The following is a 9,435-nucleotide window of genomic DNA, read 5'->3' as shown; positions in this document are numbered from 1 at the left end:
GAACTCTTCCAGCGATGTGGCTGCCACAGCTTCTCTGGGCAAAATATTTTCATATTTTTGGGTCATGGGAAGTAGCACTGGAGAGTTCCCTTCCTCCAAATTAAAGCTAGGAAGTAAGCACAGCACAATTAATAGAGACCAGCTAGGGAAAAAAATCAGTTTACAGACCATGTTGATTGTGCATATGCACGTGTTGTTTCTTCTTTGTATTCCAAGCTTTCCTAGGACATACATCCTGAATTCGGCAGGATGAGCAAAAGAAAAACCAAAAGTGTGGTGGAAATTCAGCTGTGAGATGTAAGCCAGGCAGAAGGTGGCAGTGCAGGTGTTTGGTAAAGGCTGGAGCAGCAGCAGGCAAAGGAGATGGGATGCGGTGGCCCGGAAGGGGTCTGGCTTATCCATTTTACTTGTTAGGGATGTAAAATCACAGCCAAAGTTCTGATAAATAATGAGAATGGACACGGGAAAGAAAACTGTCATCTTTTAAATTCCAGCTGTAGGAAAAATGACCATTTCAAACTGCTCAGTTTCAATAATTTCTAACGTTAGACATTCCAACACTTACACATTCTTCCTGGAGGGAAAGCGTGTACTTTTCTGGTCTAATGAGGATCAGTAACGCTGAGTGACTGGCCACAAAGCAGCTCTCGAGAAGCATTCCTTTGAAGACAAGCAACCATTTTTGTGTGGGGAGTCCTTGTTAAGCAAGTTGTGGATTATCAAAACCATTTCTTTGCCTTACAAATCGCAGACCTTGGGGACACATCCACCAGGAAGCTGTCCTTGCCCAGGGGAGACCATGGAGAAATCTCTTAATAAAACCCTAAGGAAGGACTGGCAGAGCAAAAGCCTGGCTGTTTGGCCTGTCTTGTTTGGCCTGATGAAATGTGTCCTCTCTCTGTAAGCCTTGTCCTTACTCTTGGGGGGAACAGAGGTTTTCCAGAGTGAGAATAAATTTAAGTGAATATTTTGTTGGACTTGGATTAGGAAAGGGAGGCACCATGAAGGCCAAGAGTGCCCTCCATAGGACCTCAGCTGCATTAGAATAAACAGATTTAGGCAGTCAGAGATAGAGAATAGAGATAGAGATGATAGAGATAGAGATAGAGATAGAGATAGAGATAGAGATAGAGATAGAGATAGAGATAGATAGAGATAGAGATAGATAGAGATAGAGATAGAGATAGAGATAGAGATAGAGATAGAGATAGAGATAGAGATAGAGATAGAGATAGAAATGACAGAGACAGAGATAGAGCCACATGGCTGGATGGGGCTTGGATCAACCTGGGCTGGTGGGAGGTGTCCCTGCCCATGGAAGGCAGTGGGCTTGGAGGCCCAATCCAACCCAAACCATTCTGTGATCTCAAAGCAAAGGCAAAAGGGCAGCAAATGGAGGCCCAAGAGGCCCAGGCACTGCCCAAGAGGAGGGAAGAGCATTTATCTGGGGTGTGCAGATGGTACAGCACTGGTGCCAGAATCTCTTGCAATGGTGCAGCGTATGTGGGTAGCAGCAGCAGGATGAAATGTGTTTGTGCATGCCCCAATAACCACCAGCAAACCCCAGCTTGAGGAGAGTCACCAGCATGTCAGAAAGAAGAGAGACTTATGAAAGGATGTGTTACCAAAAGTTTATCCTTTCCAGAGTTGCAGCTTTATATCTGCTAAACTGCTGGGATTCTTTCCTCTGGCTTGAACTGGGTTTGAGTCAGACCTTGGAGACACAAACAGCAGAGCAAGTCCAGATACCACTGGAGTCATAAACAAACCTCCTGCCAGCTGCCCATCTACTCTTGTGCATCATGTTCAATTGCTTGTGAATGGAGTCCTCCCTCCTTTGTCCAGGTGGTTTCAACATTGTGTTGCAATCCCTGTCGCTGGCTTGTGTGTTTTTAAAAACTTCTTAGAAGAGTATCTTAACAGTACATAACGGTAAAATATATGACAATTTTATTTGCACGAATTGTCATATCCATATAGCAGCATCTTTTACTAATTTTGACTATGTTTAAATGAGATCACCAAGAGAGACTATAGCTCTGCACAGACATGTGCAGGCATGCCTAGGAATTTGGCTTGCCTGTAGTTTATCTGTCCCAGTTAAAGGCAGGTGCAGCCTTTTGCTTCCATGGACATTGATGAGCTGGTAGATGTGCTAACAGGGAGAGAGCTCACACACAGCAACTGGTCCTGATCTAATCACACACATTCTTACAGTGCTGTTTGGCTCCAACTTGCCCAACTGCAGGAATATTTTCAGTTTTCCTTCCTACCTCCTTGGACAGGGATCACCCAAGTTTGGGTAATCAAGCCGTTTGCAGTTTGCCACTTCTCCCCAGTCTGTGGCTAAAGAGGGGAATTACAGGATGGGAAAAGTGGCTTAGGCTGCAATTCTGCTTTGCAGATGAGAAGGAGCTTCCCTGGAGTACCTGCAAACATACTGGGAATGCTGGTGAGTGGCTCAGAAAGCCTGGCAGGTACTGAAGCCTCCCTCCCTTCCTCCCTCCCTCCCTCCCTTCCTCCCTCCCTCCCTTCCTTCCTTCCTTCCTCCCTTCCTCCCTCCCTCCCTCCCTCCCTCCCTCCCTCCCTCCCTCCCTCCCTCCCTCCCTCCCGCCCTCCCTCCCTCCCTTCTTTCCTCCCTTCCTTCCTTCCTTCCTCCCTTCCTTCCTTCCTTCCTTCCTTCCTTCCTTCCTTCCTTCCTTCCTTCCTTCCTTCCTTCCTTCCTTCCTTCCTTCCTTCCTTCCTTCCTTCCTTCCTTCCTTCCTTCCTTCCTTCCTCCCTTCCTCCCTTCCTCCCTTCCTCCCTTCCTCCCTTCCTCCCTTCCTCCCTTCCTCCCTTCCTCCTTTCCCTTTCCCTTTCTCTTTCTCTTTCTCTTTCTCTTTCTCTTTCTCTTTCTCTTTCTCTTTCTCTTTCTCTTTCTCTTTCTCTTTCTCTTTCTCTTTCTCTTTCTCTTTCTCTTTCTCTTTCTCTTTCTCTTTCTCTTTCCCTTTCCCTTTCCCTTTCCCTTTCCCTTTCTCATTCTCTTTTCTTCCCTTCCCTTTCTTTCCTTCTTTCCTTCCTTCTTTCCCCAGATAAAACTCACTTTCAGATCTGATCATCTTTTATTCCTTTCCTCCTTCTCCCTTCTAGACTCTTTACAGTTTGTCCCTAGACATCTTGTTGAAAAGCTTCAGAACAACAGGAGTGGTGTCACAGGCAGAGGATGGGGATCAGCCTCTGAGTCTTGCCTACCCTCTTCTACCGCTTTTCTCCTTTCCTACAGCCCAAAGTGAGAATTCTAATTTTTGGCAACAATATCTCGTTGATTTTTATAGTCTGACATTTTCCTTATCCCTTAATTCTTTGCCTGAGTTCTGCTGCTGCACCACACAAGCTCCCTTTATCGCTGAGCATTCTCCACTTGTCTCTATCAGATGTCAAGCTATTGATTCGGAGGTGATGTCAAGGTCATTTGGGATTCTGACACTTTCCTTGAGAGTTCTCCTTGGGAATGCTTGGAGATTTTGGTGACTTTTGGCCAGACACAAATGTCCTAGTTATGTTCTATTTCCTCTTGACAGCTGTACCAGGGAACAATGTTTTAATGGGAATAAATTAAATTTTTAATATGTCGGTCCCTGAATAAAGAACGTTCAAGACTGAAGAAATTCTAAACACTATCATACTTAATGCAATCCTTATCCTACCCTATCTCTTCTTTCTCTTGGATTTTGAAGAAGATCAAAGGAATGATTTATTCACAGTCTTTGTAAGTGAGTGCTAGCAGTTATGTTCAATGTGCTAATCATGTGCAGCGGCAAAGCAGAAATGGAAACTGGACTATCTGCAAATGTTTCCTCTTTTTTCCCCCATGCCTTCTGATTACTCTGTGGATGCAGCATCCCACAAAATATGTGAAGTTTACATAGAGAGCAACAGACAGAACAAGTTTCAACAAGAATTCCTTTCTTCCTGGCTGAAGTGTACAAACCCAGCAACTGTGCTCCCAACACAAGCTGCAGTTTCCATGCCTCCTGTACATGTGCTTGTGTTTTTGTGGGGCTTTTCAAAACAAACTGGGCTGAATCACACTGCAGGAGCTTCCCAGGCTGTGTCCTTGGCCAAGCCTGGAACAGCAGACTCACACCAAAACCTCTTGCCTGCAGGCAGGTAGGGACAGCAATTGTTTACTCACTTGCACGAATCACGAGGGGGTTTTCCCTTCACTTTATAGTCCCATATGGTGATGCTTCTCCTGTTGGGCACTCTCAGCCTCTTCTCATGCACCCAAACTGCCTCCAGGAGCGCATCCTCCATCCTCTGACCCACCCCAGCCACCTTTGGGCATGAGATCCTGCTCACTCCCACTCCTGTTCCCTTCTCTGGAGCCACACTCATCCTGCCTATCACACCGTCCTGCACTTCCACCTAATTTTGTATCCCGACTTTTAATTGTGGCAGGTGGGCCAGAATTTCTATGCGAGAGACAGAAGAAGTGACCCAAGAGATCTCCAAGAGACACAAAAAGTGTGTCTTGCTCTGACAGTCAGCTGAAGGATTGGCTCTCCCAGTGCCTGCATTTCCCAGAACACACCCCAGCCTCTCCAGGCAGTGATTTTCTCACATCCCAAACCCCTCACTGTCCATTTCCAGCCCTCCCAGAAATGAGGTCCTCGTGGCACTCGTACCCCAGGTACCAAGACAGACAAAACCAGCCAGCATAGACAGGTTTGGTTTTGTTCCAAGGGGTAATTTCTGTTCTTTTTCTAACATCTACATCTCCAAGGATTTAATCTATACTCCTGTGGGTCTCAGATTCAGTCAAATAGAGAAATGGAGAGTTTCTAGCCAGGCAGAAGCCTGGGAAAGAGTTGGGAAAGAATGTAAATAAAAGAGCGGTGTATTTTGAATAAACCGGAGTTTTACTCTCAGCAGTCTTCTGAGTCAGTCTTCTCATTCCCGTCCTGCCTCGACAGTGACATACTCCTGAAGCAACTGATGACCACACAAAATGTTCATTTTACAGGAGGTCCCGCTCTGCCCTTGGAATTCCTTGGAAAAAATCCACCCTCACCCAAACCTGGTCTTCCTCCTCCAGTCAGTTTTTCTTTAGTTCAAAAAAAAAGGTTATTTTATGGAGCCCTGGACAACTGCAGGTGAAAGTACTGCAGAGATGGCAGCTATAAAAAAAAATGTTGTTAATATTTGAAGGACCATAAACACCAAAAAAAAAAAAAAAAAAAGAGAAAAAACACCCCAGTTGTTCCAGTTTTCCATCAAACTGTGAGCAGCATCCTGCACCTGTGGGTACAGACCAACCTTCATTATGACAACTCTGTGAAAGTGCATTCGGGTCATTTTGTAATAGCTGTGTCACAGTTACATTATCAACAAGTACAAGCAGAAATGGATTTTTACAGCCTGGAGATTAAATTACACACCCTCCCCTTGCCACCTCTCTCATGAAAATCCCCGTTACAAACAGCAGGTGCCTTAGAACACAAATCAAGGTGGTGTTTGGTCTGGTCTGTTGACAAATACTACCCAAATATCAACCCCAAACCTCAGCGGGCAGCAGAGGGAGGTCACCTCCCTGTCAAGGAAAAGCAGGCAGTGAATTGCAGCCAGCTTTGAACACAGCTGCTCTCAGGAAATATTCCCGGGATCAGCCCTCCTGACCCTTTGTTATCTCACCCGCCCACATCTTAGCTGGGACTCTGCACTCCCACATTTACATGCAGCATTCCAAGTCACTCCTCCCAAACCAGCTCCTTATCAGCCCTGCCCTGGCTCACAGGTGGCTCTGCTGTCCTTTATGTCCCTCCCCACTCTGGGGGTGCCACCACAGCCGGGCTCCACCTGAGGAGAGGCTCAGGATAAAGCAGAGGGGTGATGGTGACAAGGCCCAAGTGCTGGGAGGTCACGGCCAGCACCTGCTGATGGCACAGAGAGGGATCCTTCCCTTCAGCTCACCCAGGAACTTTCCATCCCCAGCCCAGAGAGGGAGCAAGGACAGTCACGAGCCATCTGTGACCCGGCAAGTGACGGCCTCGGTGACACCACTGGAGAATGTGGCAAAATGATTTCCTGCTGAATGAAACCCAGAGAGAGCTCGGGAGCACCTTCACCCGGGGGTCACCCAAAAAACTCATGTGGGGGGATGAATCCCAGAATCCCGGAGTGGGGCAGGGCTAAGGGAGCACAGAGGCTCAGCTGGTGCCACCCCAGGGCCATCCCGAGCACAGGGCACAGCGGGGTGTGCACAGGGCTCTGGAATATCCCCAGCCAGGGAGGACCCACAGCCTCTCTGGGCTCTGCTCCAGTGCCCACAGGGAAGTTCTGCCTCCTGGGCAGGGAATTGCCGGGCTCAGCCCTGCCCGGGGCTCTGGGGCCATTGCTGGGCCTGTAGCAGGGCCTGGGGCTGCTCTGCCCTCCTGCACACAGGGACGGACAGGGATGGACAGGGACACTCAGGGACACCCAGGGACACTCAGGGTCACAACAGGGTCACCCAGGCCTGAGGGCCCCTCTCAGCATCTCCTCAGCCCCAGCTCCCTCAGCCTTTCCTGCTCCAGGCCCTTCCTCAGCTCCACAGCTCCCCAGGAGCTCCCTGGCCCTGCTGTCCCAAGGAGCTGGACAAGCACTCCAGCTCTGCCTCCCAGGGCTGACAATGTTTATTTTTAATTCTCAGTGAAGACAACAACCTAGATCCCAGCTGATCCCACCCACCGCACATGGAGCCACTCCTGCCTTCTCTTCTTCCTCAGAGGACAAAAACCCCAGAAATGCTCTTAGCTCCCTTCTCCCAGAGGCCCTGGGGTGGTCAATAGCAATAAAAATATGCCTGCAGAGCTTTCACCCTCAAAGCTTGATTTTCCAGGCGCTCTCCTGCAGTTCCTCTGTAATGGCATTTTTTAATGGCCTGGCCAAAGGAACCTAATCTTGCAATTACTCCATTGTAATGGGTGAGCAGCTTCCTGGGATATGGGAAAGGAGAAGTGTGGTACAATTGTATTAAAGTGGGAAAAAGGAGTAACTACTCACACTAAAAAGGATGAGGAATGAAAAGCAGCATGGTGTGAATTATAGAGAAAGGAATGGGTTTATGACATGCAGCTGAAGGTCTGGCAGCTTTTGAGAGTCACCATTCCCCTCCTGTCCCTTTCACTTGCCATCAGGACAAAAAAAGAGGAAAAGGAGGGAGTTGGGAGCATCAAATCCACAGGGCTTGCAAAGGGGATCAATTGGGTTTGAGGACGGAGTGAGCAGGGCAAGGGCAAGGCACCTCCAGGGAGATTCTCCTGCTGCATGGCAGCATTCCCAGGAGAAGCTGGCAGCACAAGGCCCTAAAGATGGGGAACAGCTGAGCAACCCCAATTCCCAGGACTGAGATCTCCCTGATCCCTGGCTTCACAGCATGATAAAGGAGACTGGGGATATTTTAAAAAAAAAAATTATTAAGGATATTGTTTGAAAAACAACTAGGGTGATCCTCAGCAGTGCAGGAGGGATGGCAGGAGGGATGAATTCCTGAGGGGAAGGGCTCCTCACTCCAGCTTGCAAAAGCCAAAAGTCAAATCTCCCAGGCTCTGGAATTCAGGAACAATGGGGAAATGGCGATGCCTGGCCCGTCCTGCTCAGTTTGGGACACTCGTGTCCCCATGGCCCAGTGCCGTCACCGCCACCCACACCAACATTCCATCCAAGGGAGCTCTCCCACGTCAACCTGGGGGCCCAGCACCACGATGCTCTTCCATATCCCATCCAAAGGCCTCACTGCGCGCTCGGCAGGTCCATGAGGGCACGCTCCGGGCTCCGGGACAGGAGGGGGAAGCGCTTTGGGAAGAGCGTCCGCTTCAGGTCCTCCTGGCGCGTGCTTCTGCCCTTCTTCCTCTTCATGGCGAGGCACCGCCGGCGGCTCCGGAGGGCTCACCCAGCCTTGCCGTGGTGCACATGGCCCAGAGCGCCCCAGCTGCGCTCTCAGCACCAAGGTGAGTGCAGGGCTTCCCAGCGCCCAGCCCAGGCGGGTGGGGACCTTTAGGGTGGAAGGGCTGCAAAGGAGGGAGAGAGGTTTTCAGGGCAGTAGGGCGGGTCAGCAGCACCTCGGAGATCACTCTTCACTGTGCTGCTGGGTGGACTTGGCACTGCAGTAGCTGATGAGAGCCACGTTTTCCAGCCTGCCTGCAGCTCTGAGGGGCACAGAGGTGTAATGGCATCTCCCACCAATGCACTCCCCATCCTGATGTCCCCTGCCAGCCTGGTGGCACCTCCTGGATGCTCTGGGGACAGCTGCAGTGCCAGGGTCCTGCAAGCATCAGCCCCGTACGCCCCCTCACCACCAGCCACCCCAGCACAAGGGTGAAATGCCAACACAGACATCCCCCCTAACAGATCCTGGGGAACAGTGTCTCATCAAGACTTGTCTTGGAAAGACAGAGACTGAAAATCTCAACATCTCATCACAGGTGGGAGACAGCAGCTGCCCTTTATCACTCTTGAGGAGTTGATTGGCATCCTCAGTCATAACTGAATTCTGCGAGTGCACAAGAGAAAAACACCTTCAATTCTTCCCTTCATGTCCCCAAAATGCATGCCCTAGGTTTTGAGGCCTGCTTACTCTGATCAAGCCCTTCTGGATCTCACCAACATGAAGGAACTCTCCTTATGCCTGTCCAGCTGTTCTGTGCAGTACTTCCTGGAGTGACTTCCCAGTGATGCTAACAGCTTTACCTGGCACCCCCAAGCAGTTAAGGTGGAAGACTGCAGCAGCAAGTTCCTTGCCTCCAACCAGCTACAATGGAATGGTTTTCCCATAGGAATTACCCTCAGAGGAATAACCCCAGTCCCTCCAGCCAAACTGCCTCCTTTCCAGGGAAGCCAGAGGCTTGCATGCCTTTAAAAAAAGGAAAAATATCCCCAAATCAAGATAGTATTTCAAGTGGGATTATTGCTCGTTGGCCAAAGAGCTGGAAGTTTAGCTGGAACTTATTAGCAAGCTTTGCAGAAAGGAGGCTGTAAAGAAGGAGGTGGTGTTGCCCTCGGTGCTGCATCCCACTGCCTGCATCAGCGGTGGCCAAGGGGCCGTGAAACTGGCAGGCAGAGGCAGGTGAAAGAAAAGGCAGCCAGGAAGCAGAGCCCTGATATGCAGGGTCTTCAGCCTCTTTCTTAGGTTTTCCCTGAGAACACCACCTGGGAGAGGCCAGCAGGAGAGGCTGGGAGCCAGCCCATGCCCTTCCTGAGCAGATTAGCAGCACTGCTGATCATCCCTCCTTGCCACCCCCAGGAAAGAAGTGTGATTCCTGCCTGGCGCAGAAATGGATCCAGCGAGAGGCTCTGAGGCGAAACTCGCTCAAATATTGAACTAGAAAAATTTTGCTCGATCTGCCTCTCAGTAAACAGTGACTAATTGGTCTGGCTGGAGTTGCTGTACCTTCTAGATTGGAAGGTGCAGACAGA

The 9,435-nt window shown here is 49.7% G+C and overlaps 1 long non-coding RNA gene across 1 annotated transcript; it reads left to right on the top strand.

The window, feature by feature from the left end:
• Positions 1-2,121: 2,121 nt before the first annotated feature.
• Positions 2,122-4,913, top strand: LOC140680623 (uncharacterized). The gene is made up of 3 exons (XR_012051982.1): positions 2,122-2,452; positions 3,130-3,268; positions 3,414-4,913. It is a non-coding gene; the product is annotated as an uncharacterized lncRNA (long non-coding RNA).
• Positions 4,914-9,435: the final 4,522 nt, after the last annotated feature.

This window comes from Taeniopygia guttata, chromosome 25, assembly GCF_048771995.1.
Source record: "Taeniopygia guttata chromosome 25, bTaeGut7.mat, whole genome shotgun sequence".
Taxonomy (NCBI): domain Eukaryota; kingdom Metazoa; phylum Chordata; class Aves; order Passeriformes; family Estrildidae; genus Taeniopygia; species Taeniopygia guttata.
Note: the sequence above shows the minus strand (reverse complement) of the source record. Positions and strands in the feature narration are given on the sequence as shown.